The sequence below is a fragment of the Triturus cristatus genome, chromosome 11 (assembly GCF_964204655.1).
Source record: "Triturus cristatus chromosome 11, aTriCri1.1, whole genome shotgun sequence".
NCBI lineage: Eukaryota > Metazoa > Chordata > Amphibia > Caudata > Salamandridae > Triturus > Triturus cristatus.
Genome location: NC_140594.1, coordinates 743264266 through 743290779, shown reverse-complemented (window position 1 = coordinate 743290779; position 26514 = coordinate 743264266). Strand labels below are relative to the sequence as shown.

At 49.6% G+C, this 26514-nt stretch overlaps 1 long non-coding RNA gene across 1 annotated transcript in view; it reads left to right on the top strand.

Moving 5' to 3' along the window:
- Positions 1-594: 594 nt before the first annotated feature.
- The window catches only part of LOC146785401 (uncharacterized), a 150068-nt gene continuing 124148 nt past the window's right edge, over positions 595-26514 (top strand). The window contains exon 1 of the long non-coding RNA XR_014970367.1: positions 595-895. This is a non-coding gene — a long non-coding RNA (uncharacterized LOC146785401). The remainder of the gene's footprint in view (positions 896-26514) is intronic.

The following is a 26514-nucleotide window of genomic DNA, read 5'->3' as shown; positions in this document are numbered from 1 at the left end:
GTGAATATGTCCCAAGGGTGTTAGGGCGCTTTACACATGCACCACATTACATCACGTAAGGTTAGATGCACATTTTGTGTGTGTTTTTAGACACAGGCAGATCGCGTGATTTGCCCAGAATCACAAGATGTGCAGCAGAGCTATGCCAGGACTCGAATCTGGTAACCCTGTTCCTAAATCGGCAGCTCGGCCGCACGTTAAGAATAGCCAAGTAAAAATAAAAAGGCTTGGAGGAAGGAAAATCATGGGTAAAGGCTTGGAGGAAGGAAAATAAGTAAGGAAGACAAAACAAGCGGCCGTGCGGCCGCAAAACTGAAAGTGATCGCGATCAAACATCAAAGCGGCCGCGAAAGTGAAAGCAAATGGTGTGCAGGCTGCCAAATGGTGGGGGATCTGGAAGTGCAAACGAGTGCTTTCAGGCTGCCAAATGGTGCGCGCGCCCGGCGCACATGCACTGTATTTGGAGGCCTGAAAGCACTCGTTTGCACTTCCAGATCCCCCATTTACAAAAGCTCTCGCGAGAGCAGCTCTAAAGCGCTGTCTCAGGCGAGACCTAAAAACAGACTTTGTTTCACCTTCGTAGGATGAGTTTGCATCGTCACGACAAATGGGACAATCAAGGAGCGGAGGTGTGCAACAAAAGGCCCAAACCGCTGCCATAGAGGAGGAAAAGGAAAAACAAAGGAAGGACTCGATCGAGAAGGAGGCAGGGAAGAAAGCTGTAGCGGAGGAAGGAACAATGGGAGAGACGCCACCAAGGATGACGTCACAGGAGTGGACGCGGGTGCAGAAGATGCCGGAGACCGGGAAAACGCAGACGAGTGGAGCGAGGAGTGGTGGCCACCGGAGGACGCCCAAGAGCTGCAGCAACTCTGGAGAGTTGCGGCCAGCGGTGGTACGTGAGACTGACGAGGGTGAAGGTCGGGTGGTGAGCTGAGGAACAAACCCATTGCTATCTCACCATTGTGATAATTCTTGTTTTCCCTCTTTCTTGTCTTTGGGTATCACGGTTCTTTTGCCAGACATGACCTCTCGCTACCTCCCATTACAGCGTTTTTTCTTTTGCTCTCCCCTTTTCTTTTCCTTAATCCCCTCTATAAGGCACACGAGAAGCTAAGAGACTCTCTAATTTGGTTTTGTCAGGAATCAAGCCATTGGGCACTCAACAAAGAACCCCCATCGTATCACCTATATGTTTCTTTTCCTTTTTCTTACCGTTGCATGATTTGTCACCTGGAAGTGGAAAAAAGGGTACAACGCCAAATCCACTGCACAAACTTACTGCATTTTTCTCTCTGTTGCTCTACTTCCTCTGCAAGCCTCCCGGAACCCCCGCCAGAATATGGGAACACCTGAAAGAAACCAGAAAGAGAACTAAGTGCAAAACAACAACCTTTTTTCAAGACTTATTTGGAGAAGAGCTCCTAATGTTTTGTTTGTTTTGAGAGAACACCTGTGTACACTTTTAATCCACCTTTGACAATAAAACATCCCAGTATTATGATATGGCATCCTCGCTTCTGTTTCCGCCCTTCCCTCCCACACTCCTGTATTGACTACCTAACCTCCAGACTGACAAAGTCATAAACGAGCACCGGGTGGATATTTGGGTTATAAGAACTGAGACGAGGAAGATGGATTGGAGTAATGAGATTATTGGTTATAAGGAGAAATGATCTCCTCATCATATTCCTTATCACAATCTGTATGTCACATGAGAATGCTCCAAGCCAATTTCTATTTCATGTAAACAAACATTACATGAAATGGCCAGTATGTGTGTTGCTTTTCTCAATATAAATGCTGCAACATAATCCCCTTAATCAGATAGAACGGAGGAGAGAACTTGGGATCCAAAGGACACTCCCCACCACCACCAATCTCATTCTGATAGTTAGGGATGCAAGTAGAAGGAGAAGCACATAGAAGCAGCACAGAAATCTTGCATTGATGTACCCATAGCCTCAGACTAATAAGCAACCCCTGACGGACCTACCCAAAGCCCCCTAAAGACAGGACAGAGATGCCAAACCATAGGTCATCGAGATGACACTTTGTAGTCACCTGCAGCAGATAGTTAGAGGTCTGTTTTATCAATGTCATTGGAGCTTGCCACAGAGCTGATGATGGCCTGACTGGCATCCAGGTCTTTGAGGCAGTAATACTAGACGAAACAGGTTGGGCACAAAATATCAAAAGGACCTGGGATGGCAGGTGGATCATTTTTCAGCAATAAGAAAAGCTGAAACTTGCGTAAGTAGAGATGTTGGGACACCAGATTTGACCACCTTCCCAAGCAATGAGCCAAAAAAACTAAAACAAGCCTTTGAAGGAAGGAAATTGCAAAGGAGAAATGGCAAGGAACTGAAATACGGGACCTAAAGAGATGCACATATCAAAGTCACATCCCACACTGGTACAGGAGATTTGAGCGTAGGACTAATCCCAGTCTCCTGAAACCCACCCCAAGAATCCCATAAATCCTAATGGCACAGCCCATTGAAACCTATAGGTAGAAGATGTAGGCCCAATTCTTAGCGCTCCTAGAAGAACTAGCCCAGATCAAGACACTCATTGGCAACAAAAAGCTATTAGGGTAGGAGATATCCTTGAAGAAGGACCACCTCTAAACATTTAAACAACCCCTGCCACTGGAAAGAGAGAAGCCAAATAATTCAGAGTTCTGGAGACTAAAAGGAAATCTGCAGGGACAGGGGATACTCAAGGAACACCCATTTCCTGGCAACCATCAGCGGACACCAAACCATTTCTAGAAAGTGGCAATTAATATCCCCTTCCCATCCTCCCTTCTGATCTGGGCCAGGACATGTCGAATCAGAGGACATTGTGGAAAGACACCCATCAAAGCCAGAGATCACAGGCTGAAAAAACATCCATACCTTTGTGAGAGGGGGACGCAAGGCATGGGCTCTTGTAGCAAACAAATCCAGGGTGCGCATTCAAGGCAATAAATGTCTCCTGAGAGGTACAAAATTCCAGGGATTGGAAATGCCCTGCTCAAGCTGTTCACCAGAACATTATTTAGCACACTGGACCAGCCACAAGAAGAGATGGTGATCCTCCATCCAAAACAAATCTGCACCAGAATCAGGATATATGTAATGTCCCTTCAACTGAAAGTTTTCAGTGCAATTTCAGTTTTTTAAACAATGTTTTCCCAGGGTACTGAAACAGGACTCTCTATAAAAGATTTATTTCTGTGATATTTCAGATTTTGTGATGGCATAATTTTGCCAAAGACCCAGAAGCATCAAGACAACTTGCGGGGCTGTGCCAAATGGAGAGAGCAGGAGTGCACCATATTTACTAATATATGGCTCATTCCTGCTCTATCTTTGTGCTGGAGCACACAGTGCAGCCTAGCGTCAAAGCAGGTACCCTTGCACCACGGTGCGAAGGTGCCCATGTTACAGGCACCTTACAGCGCCTTCAGACCCTCACGGGTGAGTAGTGCGCTTTACAAAACACCCTGATTGATTGACAGGTAGCATTGGCACAAAAACAATCCTCAGATGCGTTTTTATCTTTCTATGTGTGCTGCAGAATTCAGCACACATGAAATAGGAAATAACGAGTAGACATGAAGATATTTAGCCTAGTTACGCCTCCTTCTGGGAAGGCATAACATTTAGACATATTCTCAGATTTACTAGTCTTAGTAAATCCGATAATGCTCCTTTATCAATGGGTTAATGGTGGGAACACCCACACCTCACCCATGCAAAGCCTTCCAAAATGCAGAGTAAAGCAAGGCAACAACTTGCGTTGGCTTGCGTTACTCTGGATTTACTAATTCATGCAGAGCAACTCAAGGTGGCTTATCGTGGCTTAGCAAATCGCACTGAAGGCATTGCATTGCCTTGCATGCCGTAACTGCAACACAAGGGCTTCGTAAATCTGGGCCCTAGTGTGCATTGCCAACAGGCGTGTACAGCAGACATTGTAGACCCAACCAACACGTTCAAAGAACCCACAGTGCATGGCCGCCAGCCATGCCCCATTAGTACCAGAAACAACTACAGAGCCATCAGATGCAGAACACACCACCCAAATCTTTTGGCTTATTGTGATTTATACACAGCAATACCAACCAGTATTGTAAATTGCAGCCAACCGATATCTCTGAATCTCCACCCGCCTTACATGTCGAGTCCTGTGTCAACTTTTGTAATCCATATTGTGCATTTTTTGTTTACTGTTCTGGGTATTTAATGATCTTTTGTCTTGAAGGACTGATTAGTCAATGGATTACTTATATTTTAGTCTTATTCCTGCTTGTGTCTCTTTTTCTTAAATGTCTAGATTTTCTTTTTATTTATTTTCCGACTGAATAATGAAACATACAGACTAGGACATAATAGAAAAAACTTGTAACAGGACTACAAAGCACCATTACACAATCTTTATAACATTTATAAAACCATTATTGACAATACACACAAAGTACATACTTAAATGCATAAAAGATAATAACGGCCGGGAGGTAGGGGTGGTCGTAAGGTAAAGAAAATGCCTATACAACTTTGACGTATTATTCTATACATATCCTAATAAAGAGATCTGAAACCGTCTACGCCTGTGGCCTCATACCGAGAACCCCAGTAATGAGGCCAGTAATTCCCATCTGGTATTACTGATACTGGTGGTCTCAGTAACTTGGGAGGGGATTAATGGCTGATTACAAATGGGACTCTGACTTTCCCTGTAAAATGAGTAATTATTTGGAAAATCACCAATCACCACCCCGATCCCACTGACTATTCCCTATTTCACCAGGTAGTTCACCCAGAAACTCCACCTTCCTTTAGCAGGTGAAGGCTCCGGGTCAAACCCTAAAGAATCCACAATGTCACAATTTCAGTGGAACCAGTGAGTCCCTTTACCAAAATTAAAAGCCCACCCATAATGAGGCTCTTGAATGGTAGAACAAGCATCTTCAAGATCTCTATCATTTTCACCCCTTAGGAAATCATTTTTGTGAGCTAGCATTATTAATCTCTTCTCTTTAGCTTTCAATTGGATTTTTTTCACCCTTTTCAAGTGTTAATTGTTCATAAATAGGACTGGGCCATGTAAAATGTGCAGTATTTGAATCTGTCAGGAGTATTCTTAATGCTGGCACCAAATAGGACCATAGTGTGCACAATACAATGTTGCAGGGGAATACTCCACTTAAGTGATACACAATTGCAATCTATAAACTGCAGTTTAGTGATATATGTAATCTGTCAACAAACAAACCTAAAGGAAGCATTAATAATAAACAGATATTCAAAGTAATATTTCAGAAATGTCCACAGGTACACCACATTACTATTTCTGTTTATGAAACAAGATACAATTTGCAACAACCACCATATCAGAACATATTATAAACTTAAGAAAAACAAGGGTAAAAAGAAGAATAACAATCATTGGCATAGCCAATAGGTCTCGCTTTTGGGACCTTATTATTATTTAGTTATGCAGCACAATATCCTTGGTGCAACAACATCAAGTGTTGCATGGCTAAATACTTATAAGGTCCCAAAGGCGAGATGTAAAAGATGACATGATCATCTATTCTATTTTATTCTATCCTTATAGCCCAAAGCTATTAGCACATCCCACCCATGAGGGCAAAATGTCCTAATAAATGAAAACCAACACCCTGGATCAATAGGGGTTTTGAAACCGCCCTGTGCCTCCAAAGCATCAGTTCCTTTCATAGCTTCTACGGTGTGTGCCTGACAGTTGCTACCGCATGAACATAGCAAGAACTGTGAAAGGAGGTGTAGGAGAGTAGGGTCTGCTATCCTATGGTCACCCCAAATTTATGCTTTTTGCTTCACTGGTTTTTGACATATTGAGGCTGTGGGCCTGCTAACCAGACCCCCAGCCTGCTGTTCTCTCTAACTAAATTGACACTATGCACCCTAGGTGCATAACCAATTAGAATTGGATCACCCTGTGAGCCCCTGTACCAGTGTACACTAGGTACCCAGGGCATTGGTGTATCTAAGGCCTACCAGGGGCTGAAGCATGTATTGTGCCACCCCTGGCCTGGCCTAACAAATTTGACACAACTGGCTGATCACTCAGCTGGGGTAAGTTGGTGTAACCACCTCTTACTTAGCTGTAGTATACCTATACCTAACCTTAAATGGGACACCTGGTAACCTATAAGTCACTCCTATGGCAGGCCTTGACAATCCTGAAGGCAGAGTGCTTGGTTCCATGTGAGATGGTGCTCTGGCATGAACTGAGCCTGTCTGCAGTGGTCGGAACAACTTCCTTCTACCGTTTCCAGATATCGTCATACCATATACTCTTAAGTGCATTATGAACCTCGCGGTTAAATGCTATCTTTGGTTTGGCTTTATCAAAACATGTCGAGTAAGGTGTCATACGAATTGGAATACTAACCCCTCGCCAATTCTGGCGACGGGGTTAGCATTCCACCCTTCTAGAGGGACACGACATGTACAGTACCTGAAACCCGGGTAAAATCAGACATAGCCTCAGCTCCACAAAATGGATGCTGCCACCACAGACACAAGTCTGCCCTCCTGCTGCTGGGAGTCCTTCCAGCATGGAACACGTGGACAAAGGGTTTCCTGCCAGGGGAGGTGCGAGCACCACCCCAGACAGGATTTTGTGTATTGTTCAGGTAGGGCTTGAAAGAAACCAGACATGCCTGAGGCTCACAAGGAGCCTCGGTGCATATGCCAGTTCAATCCGGTCCTGGGGCACACCAGTCCCGGGCCTGTGGCGAGCTGGACAAAGGATTGGGGGTGTAACCACCCCCCTTCCTGGTCCCACCCTTAGGGAGGGACCTAGCAGGTAGTCCGGCCCCTAGAATCCGCTTAAAGGTAGGAGCTGTGTCCTAAGACTTCAGACATCCTGGAATCAACTTAACTACAAGAAGAAGACGGGAACTTCGACGCTCTGCCGCACAGAGGACTGAAGCCAATCTCCCCTGTGGTCAGGGAGTGACCACCTTGCTAACGCAAGCACCATCCAGCGAATCAACGTCTGCTTTGCCGCCACCTCCTGCCGGAGCCCGAGCCCAGAGACTGACAAGACATGGACCTCCAGACCTCTCACCGCCCGATCCACAGTCCCTGAAAAGAAGGAACCCGTGGAGGCACCGAGACACGTGGAGCCAGCCATCTTGAAAAGACCACGACAAGCTGCAAGCGCAACAACCGAGGCTCCCTCCAAGTTGTGCTTTGGGATCTGAGAAGCCCAACACCCGAGCAGCATCTGCACCAAAGGTGAGCCCTCCAGCATCTCCACGATCTGCGTGGGGCCCTTCTGCATTTTGCCACTCGACGCGCCTAACCGGTTGCTGGCCCGCTGGCTAGTGGCCATCTTGGCAACGAACTTCAAGAACTACACTGCTGGTCTGGTTGCTCCAAACTGGCCCTTGCTCCCCTCCAAAGGAGCAGTCCCTCTGACCTTGCTGGTCAGAACCATCAGCTTATTTCGTTTTCCACAACAATTGCTTTTGCCAAGGCTTGTTTGCTTCGATCAAGTCGCCGACACCGCCGACAGCGAGAGCCTGCGTTGGACAGCTCGTGAATCGACTCCTGGACGTCGTCGACCTTCAGGGACCACGTGGCTGCAGAGACAAGCTACACCTTTCTTCCTGTTTGCACCCGACATCGCCTGGTACCCACCTGTTGCCACGCTGGTCACTGGCTAGTGACTGTGAACACTGTCCCCTCTGCTTACAGGTCTTCTACAACTCCGATCCACTCTGGGATCCACCGCATCTCTTCCGGACCGATCGCCTGCAGCATCTTTGTCTTCAGGCTCCATTGAACAGATAGAAGAAACCCGACGCACTTCGAGACCTATGCACCCGCTTCCTGTGGGTGAGGTAAAGCTGACACTCCGGTGCCCAAGTGTAGAGTATCATCTCTAGTGTCTGTGTTTCCAATCTTGAGTTCATAGTCCATCCGGAAGATCCTTTTTGCAGTAACTTTGTAACTTTTACGCACCCATTGAAAACCTATGGGAGCTCGCGTGTGACTATTTGCTCTGCACACGCAACCCGTGGACCTCCTGGTCACTAACTGAAGTTAGCTCCTTGTAGGCCCAGCGATTCTAGAGGCCCTAGGCCTTTTCCCTTTTCTGTTCGTGGTACTTATACCACTATTTTAGTATATGGTTTGAGCGGCCACCAGGGCCTATCCATATAAAGTGCATCTTCTGTGTATTCTAACGTATTCTTGTTTAACGATTTGTGCTCCTGTGCTCATAAAGAGTCTAGGGGATACTTTGAGAAATAAATACATATACATTTTCAATATATATCTGTGTGGTGTCCTTTCATTGGTATAAAAGGGGGTTGCATTTGGTAAAACAGCTTGCTTAACACGTTTCACGAGTTTAGCCTCAAAGACTGCTTAGCCTACGCTACCACTAGGGCAGCTAGTCCGAAAAGGTTGACTTACAACCACACCATAAGGGTTGCTTGGCATGGTACATACAAGGTGGTCACTTTAACTAGTGAACATCATATACCAGGCCAACTTCTCACATTGGTGAGCAGCGGTTGGATTTGAGCTTGCTGTGTTTTACCATTGTAATCTCTTGGTTACCAATTAAAAGGTCACATAGGTACCTGTAGGTACATATAAAACAAGATTAGATATACTTAAGTTCTACTGAACTTAGTGTTGTAGAGCAAAGGGAGTAGCACACCCTGACTACAACTACTAGATAGGTTCAGTAGGTAAACCCAAGTGTAGGTAGATTGCAACACATCCACCCACACTTAAGAGCAATGGCTGGGGCAGAGGGGTCCACTGTACCCATCTCTGTTGAGAGTGACCCCCAGAGGGCACCATCCATCTTTGCTACCCTTAATCAAAATGAGCTCAGGCAGTTGGCAAATATCAGGGGCCTTAAACGGCCCAAGAATCCTACTTCTGCTGAACTCAGAGAGCTTTTACAGGCTGATGAAGATCAGAAAGCTCTCAGGAAAGCCTCCCAGTTAGGCCCCTTAGGGACAGGAACAGGAGGCCCCCCTTCAGAAGATGCTACTGAAGTACCCCTTTCCAATAGTCATCCCTTAGATGAGAATCATACTACAGAGGAGGAAAGTGGTGGGGATACAGAAGGTAGTGAGGATGAAGGGAGAACTAGCCGAGTGCCAAGTGTTATACGTGGCCCAGCTAACTTAAGGCTATTGGGGACTGACAATGGGATCACCCCATTGGATCTCCCCAGTGGACTTAACCAGGGGTCTGGGAGGCAAAGGAATCACTCAGGTGAATCTAATGCTTCTCATACCTCTAGAGGCCCTCAAGGTCACTCCAGGAGAAGGATGACCACCCCTCAGAGGAGGGAGCATGAGGCCAGAATGCAAGAAGCCCAGCTGAGGATCAGGAAGCAGGAGCTAGAAGTAGCTCTGATGGAAGAGAAACTGAGCAAGGCTAGGCAGCATAAAGAGAGTGGGTCTATACCCACTGGTGGCAGCATTGTCTCTAAGGACAAAGATAGGGTCTTTGATAATAGGAACCTGTCTAAGGTTGTGCCCCCCTACAAAAGTGGGGATGACATCCACAAATGGATGACTGCTCTTGAGAGAGCCTGCAAAGTGCAGCAGGTTCCTGAAGACCAGTGGGCAGCAATCCTCTGGCTCTCCTTTGAAGGAAGAGGCAGAGACAGACTCCTCACTACTAGAGAAGAGGATGTCAGAAATTACAGAGTCCTGAAGAGTGTCCTAGTTGATGGGTTAGGCTTAACCACTGAACAGTACAGGTTAATGGTCAGAGACACCCAGAAGACACAGACTCAGGACTGGTCTGAATACATTGAATGTGCCACTAAGGCTTTGGAGGGTTGGTTGCTGGGAAGTAAGGTATCTGATTATACAGGATTGTACAATTTGATGATGAGAGAACAGATTTTAAATAACTGTCAAAACCAGCAACTGCATCAACACTTGGTTGACTCTGATCTGACCTCTCCCCAAGAATTGGGAAAGAAGGCAGACAAATGGGTCAGAACCAGGGTTAAGCAAAAGAACCAGAACCAGGGCCAAGGGGGTGATCAGAAGAAAACAGACCAAAAGGGTGGAGATCAGAAATCTAAAGACCAGAAGTCTTCAACAGGGCCCCAAACTAGTACTAAAGAGGGTGGGTCCCAGCCTAAAGGGAAGAAGAAAGAAGGTCAAAAGAAACCCTGGTGCAATTCTTGCAAGAATACAACTCACTGGACTAGTGATTGTAAAAAGGGTGGAGCCCCCAACACTGTTGCCCCTAAGGCACCTGCTCCCAGTACTACTGTTAGCAGTGTTGGTCCCCAGACAAAGGGTGTAGTGGGAATCACTATGGGAACTGAAGGAGATTCTGACTTAGACAGAACCCTGACACAGGCAGTCCTGATCTGTGATGGGGACATAGATTTGTCCCTGACTGTGAGCCCCAGTAACCTGGGCAAGTACAGACAGACGCCTTTAATTAATGAAAAAGTGGCTCAAGCCTACAGGGACACATGTGCCAGTGTCACTATGGTGACACCAGGCTTTGTGGATCCTGGACAGTACATACCAGGTGAGAACTACCTGGTGACCAATGCCAGCAATGCCACTACTTCACATAGTGTGGCAGTTGTAAACTTCTCATGGGGAGGGGTAACTGGCCTCAAAAGGGTTGTGGTTAGTGCAGACCTCCCAGTAGAATGTTTGTTGGGCAATAACCTAGAGAGTTCTCTATGGTCTGAAGTGGAGTACAGGACACATGCAGAGATGTTAGGTATATCACCACATGTCCTTGCTGTGACCAGGTCACAGGCCAAAAAGTGCCTTACTGAACCACAGGTCTTGGATCCTGGAACAATGGACCAAGCACCTACCAAGAAGAAGAACAGGAGGGTTAAGGCTGTGCCTTCCCCCCTGCCTCAGAGTGATGATCAACCTTCCCAGGAAGCTGATCTAGAGAACCCTGAAGGAACTGTCCCTGAAGAGCTTGAACCTGATCAGGTTGAGTTTCTGGGGACAGGGGGACCTTCAAGGGCTGACTTGAGGCAGGCTCAGTTATCCTGTCCCTCTCTTGAACCCCTCAGATAGCTGGCTGCTGCTGAGGCTGCTGGGAATGCTCAAGGTACCCATAAAGTGTATTGGGATGATGGGCTCCTTTATTCAGAGGCTAGAGACCCCAAGCCTGGTGCAACCAGGAGGTTGGTTATACCTCTGCAATTTAGGGGCTTCCTTCTTACCTTGGCCCATGATATTCCTTTGGCAGGACACTTAGGCCAGAACAAGACTTGGGACAGGCTTGTCCCTCACTTTCACTGGCCTCACATGAATGAAGATACCAAGGAGTTTTGTCGCTCCTGTGTGACCTGCCAAGCCAGTGGCAAATCAGGTGGCACAACAAAGGCCCCCCTGATACCACTACCTGTGGTGGGGGTCCCCTTTGAAAGAGTGGGAATAGATATAGTGGGTCCCATGGATCCTCCCACTGCATCTGGGCACAGATTTATACTGGTGGTAGTGGATCATGCCACCAGGTATCCAGAGGCAATTCCCCTTAGGACCACTACAGCACCTGTGGTGGCCAGGGCCCTGCTGGGAGTATTCTCCAGAGTGGGGTTTCCTAAGGAGGTAGTTTCTGACAGAGGTACCAACTTCATGTCAGGATACTTGACAGCTATGTCGAAGGAATGTGGTGTCAACTACAAGTTCACCACCCCTTATCACCCACAATGCAATGGGCTTGTTGAGAGATTCAACAAGACCCTAAAGGGTATGATCAAAGGATTACCTGAAAAGCTCAGGCGAAGATGGGACATCCTTCTACCCTGCCTTCTGTTTGCTTACAGAGAGGTCCCACAAAAGGGGGTTGGCTACAGCCCCTTTGAATTGTTGTTTGGGCACCCTGTAAGAGGCCCACTGTGTTTAGTGAAGGAAGGATGGGAGTTACCTCTCAAAAAGCCTAAACAAGACATAGTGGACTATGTACTTGGTCTCCGCTCCAGAATGGCTGAGTATATGGAGAAGGCATCCAAAAACCTTGAGGCAAGCCAGGCCTTACAGAAAGCTTGGCATGACCAAAAGGCTGTCTTGGTGGAGTTTCAGCCAGGACAGAAGGTATGGGTGTTGGAGCCAGTGGCCCCAGCATCACTCCAAGACAAATGGTCTGGACCCCATACAATCCTGGAAAAGAAGGGAGAGGTCACCTACTTGGTGGACCTAGGAACTCCCAGGAGTCCCCACAGGGTACTCCATGTTAACAGGTTAAAAGCATATGTTGACAGGGCAGACATGGGCTTGCTCATGGCTACAGATGAGGGACAGGAGGAAGAGAGTGACCCTCTCCCAGACCTGTTGTCTCAGAACCCTGAAGATGGCTCAGTTGAAGGAGTGACCCTTGGAGGCAACCTCACTGATCATCAGCAGACTGAATGTAGACAAGTTCTACAATCATTTCAACACATGTTTTCCTTGATACCTAGCCAAACTGACTGGTGTACCCATGTGGTGGACACTGGTGACAGTCTGCCTGTAAAGAACAAGCTTTACAGACAACCTGACCACGTCAGGGACTGTATAAAGGCTGAGGTACACAAAATGCTGGAATTAGGTGTCATTGAACCCTCAGAGAGCCCCTGGGCTAGCCCAGTGGTTCTGGTCCCCAAACCGCACACCAAAGATGGCAAGAGAGAGATGAGGTTCTGTGTGGATTACAGAGGACTCAATGCTGTCACCAGGACAGATGCACACCCTATTCCAAGGGCAGATGAGCTCATAGACAAACTAGCTTCTGCTAAGTTTTTGAGCACATTTGACTTGACAGCTGGCTATTGGCAAATCAGATTAGCTGAGGAGTCTAAGGCCAAAACAGCATTCTCAACCCCAGGTGGGCACTACCAATTTGTGGTGATGCCCTTTGGTCTGAAGAAAGCACCTGCCACCTTCCAAAGGTCGGTGAATCAAGTCCTTACTGGGTTGGATGACTTTTGTGCAGCATATCTTGATGACATTGCTGTCTTTAGCTCCACCTGGGAGGATCACCTGATCCACCTGAAGAAGGCTCTTGAGGCTCTGCAAAGGGCAGGCCTCACTATCAAGGCTACTAAGTGCCAGATAGGGCAGAGTAAGGTTGTGTATTTGGGCCACCTTGTAGGTGGAGGCCAAGTTCAACCACTGGAGAGTAAGATACAATCCATCAAGGACTGGTCCCCTCCAACCACCCAGACTCAAGTTTGAGCTTTCTCGGGCTTGACTGGGTACTACAGGAAGTTTGTTAAGAACTATGGGTCCATTGTGACTCCTCTTAATGATCTGACATCCAAGAAGATGCCCAAAAAGGTTCAGTGGACAGTAAGCTGTCAAAAGGCATTTGATGACCTGAAGGAGGCCATGTGCTCTGCACCTATCCTGAAAAGTCCTGACTACTCCAAAGAGTTTATTGTCCAAACAGATGCTTCTGAGTTGGGTGTGGGAGCTGTGCTGCCACAACTTAATGTAGATGGTCAAGACCAACCATTGCTTTTATTAGCAGAAGGTTGACCCCCAGAGAGAAGAATTGGTCAGCTATTGAGAGGGAGGCCTTTGCTGTGGTGTGGGCCCTGAAGAAGCTGAGGCCATACTTGTTTGGCACTCACTTCAAGATTCAGACCGACCATAAGCCCCTCTTGTGGCTAAATCAGATGAAGGGTGAAAACCCCAAACTGCTTAGGTGGTCCATTTCCCTACAGGGGGTGGACTTTACAGTGGAGCACCGGCCAGGTACTGACCATGGGAATGCAGATGGTCTCTCCAGGTACTTCCACTTAGGACATGAAGACGAGACTGGTCAAGGCTAGTTTAATGTCCCTGCGTTTGGGGGGGGGGTTGTGTAGGAGAGTAGGGTCTGCTATCCTATGGTCACCCCAAATTTATGCTTTTTGCTTCACTGGTTTTTGACATATGGAGGCTGTGGGCCTGCTAATCAGACCCCCAGCCTGCTGTTCTCTCTAACTAAATTGACACTATGCACCCTAGGTGCATAACCAATTGGAATTGGATCACCCTGTGAGCCCCTGTACCAGTGTACACTAGGTACCCAGGGCATTGGTGTATCTAAGGCCTACCAGGGGCTGAAGCATGTATTGTGCCACCCCTGGCCTGGCCTAACAAATTTGACACAACTGGCTGATCACTCAGCTGTGGTAAGTTGGTGTAACCACCTCTTACTTAGCTGTAGTATACCTATACCTAACCTTAAATGGGACACCTGGTAACCTATAAGTCACTCCTATGGCAGGCCTTGACAATCCTGAAGGCAGAGTGCTTGGTTCCATGTGAGATGGTGCTCTGGCATGAGCTGAGCCTGTCTGCAGTGGTCGGAACAACTTCCTTCTACCGTTTCCAGATATCGTCATACCATATACTCTTAAGTGCATTATGAACCTCGCGGTTAAATGCTATCTTTGGTTTGGCTTTATCAAAACATGTCGAGTAAGGTGTCATACGAATTGGAATACTAACCCCTCGCCAATTCTGGCGACGGGGTTAGCATTCCACCCTTCTAGAGGGACACTACATGTACAGTACCTAAAACCCGGGTAAAATCAGACATAGCCTCAGCTCCACAAAATGGATGCTGCCACCACAGACACAAGTCTGCCCTCCTGCTGCTGGGAGTCCTTCCAGCTTGGGAGACGTGGACAAAGGGTTTCCTGCCAGGGGAGGTGCGAGCACCACCCCAGACAGGATTTTGTGTATTGGTCAGGTAGGGCTTGAAAGAAACCAGACATGCCTGAGGCTCACAAGGAGCCTCGGTGCATATGCCAGTTCAATCCGGTCCTGGGGCACACCAGTCCCGGGCCTGGGGCGAGCTGGACAAAGGATTGGGGGTGTAACCACCCCCCTTCCTGGTCCCACCCTTAGGGAGGGACCTAGCAGGTAGTCCGGCCCCTAGAATCCGCTTAAAGGTAGGAGCTGTGTCCTAAGACTTCAGACATCCTGGAATCAACTTAACTACAAGAAGAAGACGGGAACTTCGATGCTCTGCCGCACAGAGGACTGAAGCCAATCTCCCCTGTGGTCAGGGAGTGACCACCTTGCTAACGCAAGCACCATCCAGCGAATCAACGTCTGCTTTGCCGCCGCCTCCCGCCGGAGCCCGAGCCCAGAGACTGACAAGACCTAGACCTCCAGACCTCTCACCGCCCGATCCACAGTCCCTGAAAAGAAGGAACCCGTGGAGGCACCGAGACACGTGGAGCCAGCCATCTTGAAAATACCACGACAAGCTGCAAGCGCAACAACCGAGGCTCCCTTCAAGTTGTGCTTTGGGATCTGAGAAGCCCAACACCCGAGCAGCATCTGCACCAAAGGTGAGCCCTCCAGCATCTCCACGATCTGCGTGGGGCCCTTCTGCATTTTGCCACTCGACGCGCCTAACCGAGTGCTGGCCCGCTGGCTAGTGGCCATCTTGGCGACGAACTTCAAGAACTACACTGCTGGTCTGGTTGCTCCAGACTGGCCCTTGCTCCCCTCCAAAGGAGCAGTCCCTCTGACCTCGCTGGTCAGAACCATCAGCTTATTTCGTTTTCCACAACAATTGCTTTTGCCAAGGCTTGTTTGCTTCGATCAAGTCGCTGACACCGCCGACAGTGAGAGCCTGCATGGGACAGCTTGTGAACCGACTTCTGGACGTCGTCGACCTTCAGGGACCACGTGGCTGCAGAGACAAGCTACACCTTTCTTCCTGTTTGCACCCGACATCGCCTGGTACCCACCTGGTGCCACGCTGGTCACTGGCTAGTGACTGTGAACACTGTCCCCTCTGCTTACAGGTCTTCTACAACTCCGATCCACTCATAGTCCATCCGGAAGATCCTTTTTGCAGTAACTTTGTAACTTTTACGCACCCATTGAAAACCTATGGGAGCTCGCGTGTGACTATTTGCTCTGCACACGCAACCCGTGGACCTCCTGGTCCCTAACTGAAGTTAGCTCCTTGTAGGCCCAGCGATTCTAGAGGCCCTAGGCCTTTTCCCTTTTCTGTTCGTGGTACTTATACCACTATTTTAGTATATGGCTTGAGCGGCCACCAGGGCCTATCCATATAAAGTGCAACTTCTGTGTATTCTAACGTATTCTTGTTTAACGATTTGTGCTCCTGTGCTCATAAAGAGTCTAGGGGATACTTTGAGAAATAAATACATATACATTTTCAATATATATCTGTGTGGTGTCCTTTCATTGGTATAAAAGGGGGCTGCATTTGGTAAAACAGCTTGCTTAACACGTTTCACGAGTTTAACCTCAAAGACTGCTTAGTCTACGCTACCACTAGGGCAGCTAGTCCGAAAAGGTTGACTTACAACCACACCATAAGGGTTGCTTGGCATGGTACAAGGTGGTCACTTTAACTAGTGAACATCATATACCAGGCCAACTTCTCACAGGAGGCTAAAGTCAGGCCCTGGTTCTCCCTTGGTTCCAACCTAAGCACCATCTGGCGTTGATGCTGGTATCATCATTACCTGTAAATTCCACTACCACATAACTCAATTGTACTATATTGACCAACATCCACAGATGTATTGCTTAGACTTTTAAGATTTATACTGAAAAAGTAAAAATAAATGTTAAAAAGTGTGCTACAATCACCATCGTCAGTAATTTGAAGTCAAGGAAAGTTTTCTCTTTTGAAAAAAAAATCACTAGCGTTTAGCACATGATCTATAAATGCAGCACAGTTATGATTATCCGTACAGAATACACTTAGCTAAAAAGAAGAAATGCCTAACATCGTGATGTAGCACGTTTCTCTCAGAGTAAAACAATCTTCCTAAATATGAACTGTATTGGAAATGTAGGAATTAAAAAGGAGGCCGGGGAGGTAAAGTGAATGTGTATTTATCTATGACCATACTAACAATAACAATATTATTCAGAGTAAAAATATTTATGCCGAGAAACACAGAAGAAACATAATGCATGTATTTGTAAAGAGCATGTTCATCATGTGTTTCTTCGCGCTGAATAACATGTTCACTGTTAACCGTCTCGAGGGCTCTCATTTTATGGTTTTCGAGAGGAGTTTAATAAACCCACAAGAATTCGAACTGGTGACCAGAAATCAAAAGAGAGTCCCATGATGTGGACGTGGTAGCCACTTGAGTCATCACACCTGGTAGATGAAAATGTGAATTTCACACATATACATTTAAGGGCGGTACTTCTTATCAACAGCATACACATTTGCGATATATTTAGTACTGTTAAGTGTTACAGTTCTGTGTAGAATTACTCTTAAATAGAATTTCCATTTTGATCATATGAGGGGTAACGTGCACGTTGCCTGAAGTGCATCTTTGCACATTTTAACACATAAACACACTTAAAAAATGTGTCACTTTAGAATTCCCTGAAGTGTGCTCATTTCGGTCCCACTCAAAGAAAGTAAAATTAATTCATAATAACAGCAACTTTCTCAATAACATTTTGATTTAAATCAGTGCACTTTACAGGAAAGCGCAGTGCCTCAAATCATCTCGGGATGAAAACTAGAGCTTTTCAAATTAACTCCAATGTTACTTTCAATGAACTCGGGTGATTTTCGATGCAGGATTCGTGTAACAGAAAAACTTGTACAAAGCATCGTCGCTGAAAAGAAACCTAACTTGCTTGAGAGAACGCTGAGATCAAAAGCGATAACTAACCTGTCTGCTGGATGTCAGAACGTGCTGTACCACAGAATATGTGCCCGGGAGCCCAGAGTATGTCTCGCTCGTCACTGCTTACCAGTTTGGGCGCTCCCATCCCATTGCCCGCAAAGAAGCTCAGAGTGAAACTCTGCAGTAAAAGTCTGGCTGAAACGTGCGACGTCAGAGCTGGCGGCGACAGCAGGCGAAATAGTTTGCATTTGTTTACACGTCTAGCTAAAGGGAAAAAAGTACTTTAGATTATGTGAATGATGGTTGAGCGGAAAAAAACCGAGGAGGGGCCCGGTGAGGTTGAACAGTTCCGAGTGACCTTCTTTCTTCAAATACACTATTACTTTTCCTGTATTGCGTAACACACTTTTAGTAACACACGCAGAGCAAAAACCCACTTCCCCCAGGCTGTAATGCACGTTTGTCTTCATCTGGTTCCCATAGATATGACGCTGCGGCGTACAGCCTCGTTCATTTGCATTGCAAACAATCAACAAGCATTAGCCGCGCGTGTGAAACTCTGCAATAAAAGTCTGGCCGTTTCACTTGCGAGAGCAAGCAGCGCTAGGAGCGATAATTGCTAGCATATGGCGTCGCGCGCTCCCGCAAGTGAATCTCCACACGTGCACGCGTTGCCATTGAAGGCAATGGAACACGTGCATGTTTTTGGCCGAAAAGCCAAAGCAACGGCTAAAGGTCTTTTTGCCTAGCAGCTCATATGTGCTGCTAGGCGAGACCTAAAAATGAACAAAAAAAAAAGTTATTGAACTCATTTTCAAAATAAAAAAAAAATGGTTGTTTACAAGAATACAAGTTCTGTGTATGCAAACTGTACCACGAGTTTTATTTATCAGGCCAGATGAGGATTCACAAATATTTTGCAGCGAGTAGGCGTGTCTTACTCATGCATTACTCATGTCTCACTTCTGAATTCAAGCAGTGATCTTTATTACTTTTGAAAGGGGTCGCCCAGTTTCTTTCTACCAATGTAGTAGAACTGGTGCACTATTACTTTTGGAAAGGGCTGCCTGGTTTCTTCTACCAATGAAGCAGAACTGGGGTACTATGATTGTGTATACCAAGGTGGATGTTGTCAGAGGTTACAGTCCATTTCAGGGACCAGGGCCGGTTCTAGGATTTTTGAGGCCCTGGGCAGAAAGGGAATGTGCGAGGCCCCTCTAATTTGCATAGTCTTGACCCATTCAGGGCTGTCTGCATCTCAAAAGATGCCCCTGCTCCTGAAGCTGCAGCCCCTCTCTCTCAGCCACCTACAAGCTCCTCTTAACTGCTCATCAAGGGCTGAAGGTGTGAAGGTTGCTTATCTCCACAGAGTGCTAAGACTGCCATGGAGCTAAACACAAAGGCAATAGTCCTCCCGCTGTGCCTCTGCATAGGTGGGGGTGGAGGCCTAATTGCTGGGCAAACCTGAGGAATGTGCCTTCTTGCAAGTGGGAATGGGGGCCCCCTCCCCTCGGGTAACCCTTGCTACACCATAGCAGTGAGTCCAGGGGAGAAGGGCCTCCTAACGTGGCGCACTTGCAAGGTGGCACCTATCATGCCGTGGTCTGACTCGGTCGCACTGGTGCGGGCCCCAAGTTGAAGGGATAACTACGGGGCCCTGAGCAGCTGCCCACTCAGCCCATGCCTAGCACCGGACCTGTCAGGGACTCCCCAGACACCCGGATGCAGACTGTTTTTATTGTAAAGCATGTCGACACTATTCCAACCTGTAATTAAGCTGTATTTTGAGATAAACTGAAGAGTTTTCAACCTTTATCTAACCATCCCTATCAACAGTGGTTCACCGGACAGGCTGGCACATAAAATATAAATATTACTACTTACCACAAATGGTGTGCCAGACGGTAGGTTGGTGTGGTGAGGAATAGTGTGAAATTAAAAAGAAGGTAAAAAATGTTTGCATAAACGCAGATGCCCTGCCTCAAATTTCAGTCAGAACTGAGCAGCAGCCCATCTCAAAATAAAAATTGCACTGTGTATGCTTATTCTATCCAAACATATGTCTTCTTTATTGAAGGAAGAACAAAGTGATTCAATTAAAACAGTTTTGTCACAGGGCTCGTCAGTGAACAATCATGAAAAAGGTTCTCGTTACACAATTTGGAACTGAATGTTCCCTGATCCTCGTATGTCAAAAGTAATGCATTAGTTCGTTCTCAAAATAGAAAGAGGATCGGTGATTTCGTGACATTTTCAAATTCCAGCAATATGTTCCCAAAGCTGAACGTTCTGAACTCTGAAATGTCAGAAAGGATTTACTTCCATTATAAAATCAATTATAAAACGTGTGGTTAGAATTAAAGTTGCATTAGTTAGCAAATTATTCATTAACAAATTATGCCTGGTTCATGTACACCACAACACCACGTACTTCCTCCGGGCACGTTAAGCATTCAGTGATCTCACATGTAATGACATTTAAAACATACATGTCATGAGTCTGTAAAACAAATAAAATGGATTACAATGCTAATTTATGTGTCGATTGCGAAATGTGCAGTTCACGGAAGAAGGAAAGGGAGGAATTACTAATTCCTGATGGCAATTTCTCCCCAGCACTAAGCAATTACGAGTTAAAGCCCCTTGAATGGGGATCCTTGATTACTTGGATCCTGGATTACTGGGACTCTTACGCATGGTCAGCCCTGATTTCAGGGATATTTATGCACCCCGTTCTATGGTAAATGGAAGCAGAGAGGCCAGTGCTGGCCAAGGGCAGGGATGGTGTGAGATATTGATGCAGCGCCGAAACCTGGGTATCGGGTGTCAAGACAAAACCCCATACCTAATATATATCCTCCCTTCGTCACAGACCAAATATCACATTAACACATTCACTCGTACAATCATTGGTGGGACCCATAACTCCAACATTCACACTTCGCTTCTCACTGGCCTGTACTTACGGGAGGAATAACTGTTTCCAAGCGCTGGCATCAAAGGAATACCTTATAACCTATAGAGAGAAAACTTATTTTACACTTCTAAACACTAATACCCTTATTACTGCACATCTTAATCCTGTTCATCAAGATACTCCTTCCATGTGATCGACGGATCAAATTAGTTGTTTTGAGTTTCGTGATTTAGTCCAGCTAAAACATACTCAAAATTCCTGATTTACTCCCTTTCAATAAATGACCAAACACATGTTCTTGTTAATCAATATTTTGTTTATCTAAATAATGCAAGAATTTTAGTTCCATCTAGCAAATTTATTAATCATTACGCAAATCACAGAACACCATATTTACCTATTCTGGCTATCGGTCGTCCTCTAAGTCATTGTGGGAGCCGGCCTCGTGGCGTGGTCCTGTTCCCCCTCGCTAAGCCGCACGAGGTCCCATGCACCTCGGGGCTCCTCCATTTTGGATTATACGTCACTCCACGTGACCACCTGCGTGACCCCGCTTCACCCGGCCTCTGTCCCAGCGAGGCCCGACATCGAGGCGCCAACCCCTGGCCCGGGGGATACCACGTGAACCCTTCCCACTCCCGGCGGAGGGCAGTATCGATGGGACCCCCAACCGTCCTTCCACACCTAGGTGCGATCACCTCACAGCTCTCTGGGGCCTGGCGCCTCTCCTGCTGGGCGTCTGGCCGCTCCCTACCCGGCCTCTCCGCCCCCTCCGGGCGCAAGGGTCCGGACATCAAAGGGCTCCAGTCCTATATCTGGGGCAACCCGACAACAGGACAACAGTTGTATCCCGGAGTCAAGAGCCCTGCTGATCGGATCGCGGCTGACCCTACGGAAGAAGACTCATCCTGAACCCACACTCTGAGCCCTGCTGACGACGTCGCGGCTCCCCCGTGCTTGAAGACCTTCACGAACCTTTGGGGCCCTGCTGACGCTGTCGCGGCCTGACCTTGTTGAACCTTATTATCAGAGCCCAGCTGACCTCGTAGCGGCTCGACCGAAGCGGACCTACCACCGGAGCCCTGCTGACTGTGTCGCGGCTCGACCCAAGCGGAACTATCACCCGAGCCTTGCAGACGCCGTCGCGGCTCCCCACGTCCGAGCCGCTCCGAGACCAGCACTCAAGGTCTGGCGCAGAGCCCTCCCGTACCTGGTTGGTACTAAGACTGTCCCGCTACCCTATCCCTCTAACAGACATCGAGACTCTTACTGGATCCCTCGATCCCACTGTAACTATTGAAACGCGCTACTTCTGATAAAGAACTAAGTCAAGCAACTGATATTGAGTCCTGTGTGGTGGTGTTACTGGGCCTAGTACGATTATAGGAGAAAGACCTCCCCGAAGGGGGCTTCTCAGCGGCGCTCGGCTATAACTGTGCGGTAGGAAGGTGCGCCGGACTAGTCTCCCCGACTCCCCGGTGGTCCTCCCTCCAACATTTGGTGGCCAACGACGGGATCTGAGCCAGACGCAATCGTACAGGCGAGTAACGCACCCACTACCTAACCAGACGGAAAAAGAAAATGGAACCATGGAAGGCCAAGAGGCAACCGTGGCCGCAACCTTCCAGCCGGAAAGGTTGGAAGAATACACCCACAAAGAACTGAAACAATTCTGCAAGGACAAAGGGATCCCAACCACAGGGTTGGGCACCAAGGAAGAAATGCAGAAAGCCCTGAAAGCCGGGACAGAACCCGAGACCACTCCGCCCGAGCCGAAGGGACCTCGACCCGGGACGGAAACCTGCCGACCCCAACCCCGACAGACGGGGGGCAAACCGTCCCAGAAACCAGCCTTTCCCACGAAGAAATGCGAGAACGGGAGAGGGTCCGGACACACGAAATGGACCTCGCCCGACTCCGGCTGGACGGTGAGCTCCTACTGGCGGAGAAGAAAATAGCCTTGGAACAACTACGGCTGCAAGAGGAAATCGAGGAAAAGAACCGGCATCGGGAACTAGAGGAGAGACGGCTAACCCTCGAGCACGAGAGGAGCCTCAAGGAACTTGAACTAAAATCTAAAACGGGGGAGACCAGCACCCCCGGAGCCCGGGACGCTCTGCCACTGACCGAGCCAAAGGTTCACATCCCCAAGGATGTCGTCAAGGAGTACTATAAAAATGACGACATCCAGCAATGGTTCCGAGCGTACGAAGTAGCCATGACCTCCCATCGGGTACCCCGGAAGGATTGGGGTGCCGGCCTATGGGGGAGGTTCCTCAGCGAGGGCCGGGATACCCTGCTGCAACTCCCCAACGCGGTGATGACATCATACGACCACATGAAAGAAGCCCTACTCATACGCTACGGACTATCAGCCGAGATGTACCGGCAGCGCTTCCGGGACTGCAAGAAGCTCCCCGGTACCACGTGGGTCGAATACGTGGACTTCTTCAGCCGAGCATTAGAAGGATGGATAAAAGGAAGCAAGGTCACCTCATACAATGAACTGTTCGACCTCATTGTCTGGGAGCACCTCGCCAACAACTGCTTTGTTGAACTAAGGCAACACCTCCTGGACAGTAAACTGACCGAGCCCCGGAAGCTCGCCGCCGAAGCAGACCGATGGGTCAACACCCGGCTCCCCCGGAACCCAGTGGGGGACTACCAACGGAGTACCACGGGACCTCCCCGCCAGCGAGGCGGAGGAGGGGGGTCCCACCGCAGTCGAGAATTCCCGGCCGGGCCGCCCAGAAGCCCGCCACGAGGCCAAGCCACCAACCACACGTCCCCGACCCTGGGCCGAAGGGGGGCCCCTATCACACGGCCTGGACCACGACCAACAGTGACCTGCTTCGGCTGGCAGCAGACCGGCCACTATGCGAGCGACCCGGCCTGCCACGTGAACCGACGGAACGGGACCGCTGGGCCCCCTCCCCGGCAAATAGCCGCCGCAGCCCTGGGGGAGGGAGAAGACGAGGAGGAGAACCACGACGACGGGTCCCCCGAGTGGGAACCAGCTGCCATGTCGCTTGTATGCCTGGGCTCCCGAGAAATGGTGCCCCGAGCTGCCATCCCAAGCAACACCCAGAAGTACCAACAGTGGGTCACCATCAACGGACGACGGGCCGAGGCCCTCCGGGACACTGCGGCCAGTGTGACCGCTGTCCGCTGCCACCTAGTGACCCCCGAACAAATCCTGCCGCATGTCCTATGCCCTGTCCGGACCGCGGACAACACCGAGAGCATGTGCCGGATGGCCAGGATCCCCTTCGAGTGGGGAGGAGTGTCCGGCACCCTAAAAGTAACTGTCCGCGACGACGCCCCAGTAGACTGCCTCCTGGGGAATGACCTAGAGAGCTCCCCCTGGGCCCAGGTGGAACGCCGAGAGCATCTGGGGATGCTAGGACTGCCCGAGTGGGCCTGCGCCACCACCCGGTCCATGACCGCCCAACCAGCCGCTGCCACTGCCCCCGACAAGCCGACGGGCCCCGAACTATCACCCTCCTCCGGCACGGAGGAACCTGATGAGGAGGCCGGGCCAGCCGAACCTTCTCCCGACGAGGCTGCCTCCCTCAGCGAGATCCCCGAGCTGGCCCAGTGGCGCCACGACGGGGGCCCCACCCGCGAACAATTCCAGCAAGAGCAGAAGGCCTGCCCGTCCCTCGAGGGGGCCCGACAGCAAGCGGCCGCCCAGGCTGCGGGGGACCCCACGGGAACCCACTGGGTCTATTGGGACAATGACTTATTGTACAGTGAGCAGAAAGTCGCCGAACTAGGGACCGGCCGGGTGTTGGTGGTCCCCCTCTGATTTCGAGAGTTCCTCCTGAACCTGGCACATGACGTGCCCCTCGCCGGACACCTCGGGCGGGACAAGACCTACAGCCGCCTAGTGACCCATTTCTATTGGCCCCGAATGAGAAGAGACGTGGACCATCACTGCCGGTCCTGCCCGACCTGCCAAGCTAGTGGGAAGACTGGGGGTCGAGTGAAAGCCCCCCTGCAAACCATTCCCAACCGTCAACACCCCGTTCGAACGAGTGGGGATCGACATCGTGGGGCCCCTCGACCCCCGAACCGCCCTGGGACACCGCTTCATCCTGGTACTAGTCAACCACGCCACCCGATACCCCGAGGCCATCCCACTCCGCACTGTGACAGCTCCAGTGGTGGGCCGGGCCCTGATGGGCATCTTCTCCAGGGTGGGGTTCCCCCGAGAAGTGGTGAGCGACAGGGGTACGAACTTTATTTCAAAGTACATGAGATCCCTCTGGCAACAATGTGGGGTCACCTATAAATTCACCACCCCTTACCACCCCCAGGGGAATGGACTGGTCGAGCGGTTCAACAGGACCCTGAAGGGGATGATCAAGGGCCTAGAAGAGCCCCTGAGGAGGAGATGGGATGTCCTGCTGCCCTGCCTCCTGTTCGCCTATCGGGAGGTACCAAAGAAATCCCTGGGCTTCAGCCCCTTCGAACTATTGTATGGGCACCCCGTCCGAGGGCCCCTCAGCCTGGTCAAAGAGGGCTGGGAGGCGCAAGTCCAAGATGCCCCTCCCGACGTCTACCGGTACCTTCTGACCCTGCGGAACCAGACTCGGAAGTTCCGAGCCCTGGCAGAAGCCAACCTCGAAGCCAGCCAAGAAGACATGAAACGCTGGTATGACGAAAATGCCTCCGCCATCGAGTTCGAGCCGGGCCAGCAAGTCTGGGTCATGTCACCCGTGGACCCCTGCGCCCTGCAGGACAAGTGGACCGGGCCCTTCAAGGTAGTTGAGAGGAAGAGCCCCGTCACGTACCTGGTCGACATGGAGTCCCCGAGGAACCCCCTCCGGGTCCTGCACGCCAACCGGCTCAAGCCCCACTTTGCCCGATCTGAACTGAGCCTGCTGCTGGCTACCGACGATGGGGGCGAAAGTGACTCCGAGCCCCTACCAGAACTCCTGGGGTCCTCGGGCCAAGACGGCTCCTTGGAGGGCGTCCGCCTCTCCGCCACCCTGACACCAGAACAGCGCCATGACTGCCAGAAGCTGCTGCGACCCTTTGCTGCCCTCTTCTCCCTCACGCCCGGGGTGACCCCCTGGTGCGTCCACGACGTGGACACTGGGGATAGCCCCCCTGTGCGACACCGCGCCTACAGAGTACCTGACCGAGTCCGAGCCTGCATACAGACCGAGGTCGCCAAGATGCTCGCTCTCGGAGTCATCGAGCCTTCCGACAGCCCGTGGGCCAGCCCGGTAGTCTTGGTGCCGAAGGCCGCCGCCCCCGGCACTGCCCCAGAACTCAGATTTTGTGTCGACTACCGGGGCCTGAACGCAGTCACTAAGACCAATGCCCACCCCTTGCCATTAGTTGGCAGGGTATGCTCAGACGTGAGTCCCTTGCTCACTTTGCCACTGGATTCAAGCAAGCCTGGCTGAAGACGGCTGAAATGCCAGAAACCGGTCCTAGGAAGCTTGTTTCCGGTCCAGAGAAGGCATGGCTTGGCAGTTCGGGCTGGACTGTTCCCATGAGGCACAGGGTCAGACTGATTTGCATATGGCCATGTCTGAACTGGGGTGGCAGAGTGGGCTAAAGAACGGTGATGGATCAAACCCAGATCTGTTGACTGGGTGTGAGTGTTTGATTGTTTCTGATGCTCCGTCCATCACCACCCCCTTTTGTACCGCTTTGTTCGCCATAAGTTGGCAGGGTATGCTCAGACGTGAGTCCCTTGCTCACTTTGCCACTGGATTCAAGCAAGCCTGGCTGAAGACGGCTGAAATGCCAGAAACCGGTCCTAGGAAGCTTGTTTCCGGTCCAGGGAAGGCATGGCTTGGCAGTTCGGGCTGGACTGTTCCCATGAGGCACAGGGTCAGACTGATTTGCATATGGCCATGTCTGAACTGGGGTGGCAGAGTGGGCTAAAGAACGGTGATGGATCAAACCCAGATCTGTTGACTGGGTGTGAGTGTTTGATTGTTTCTGAT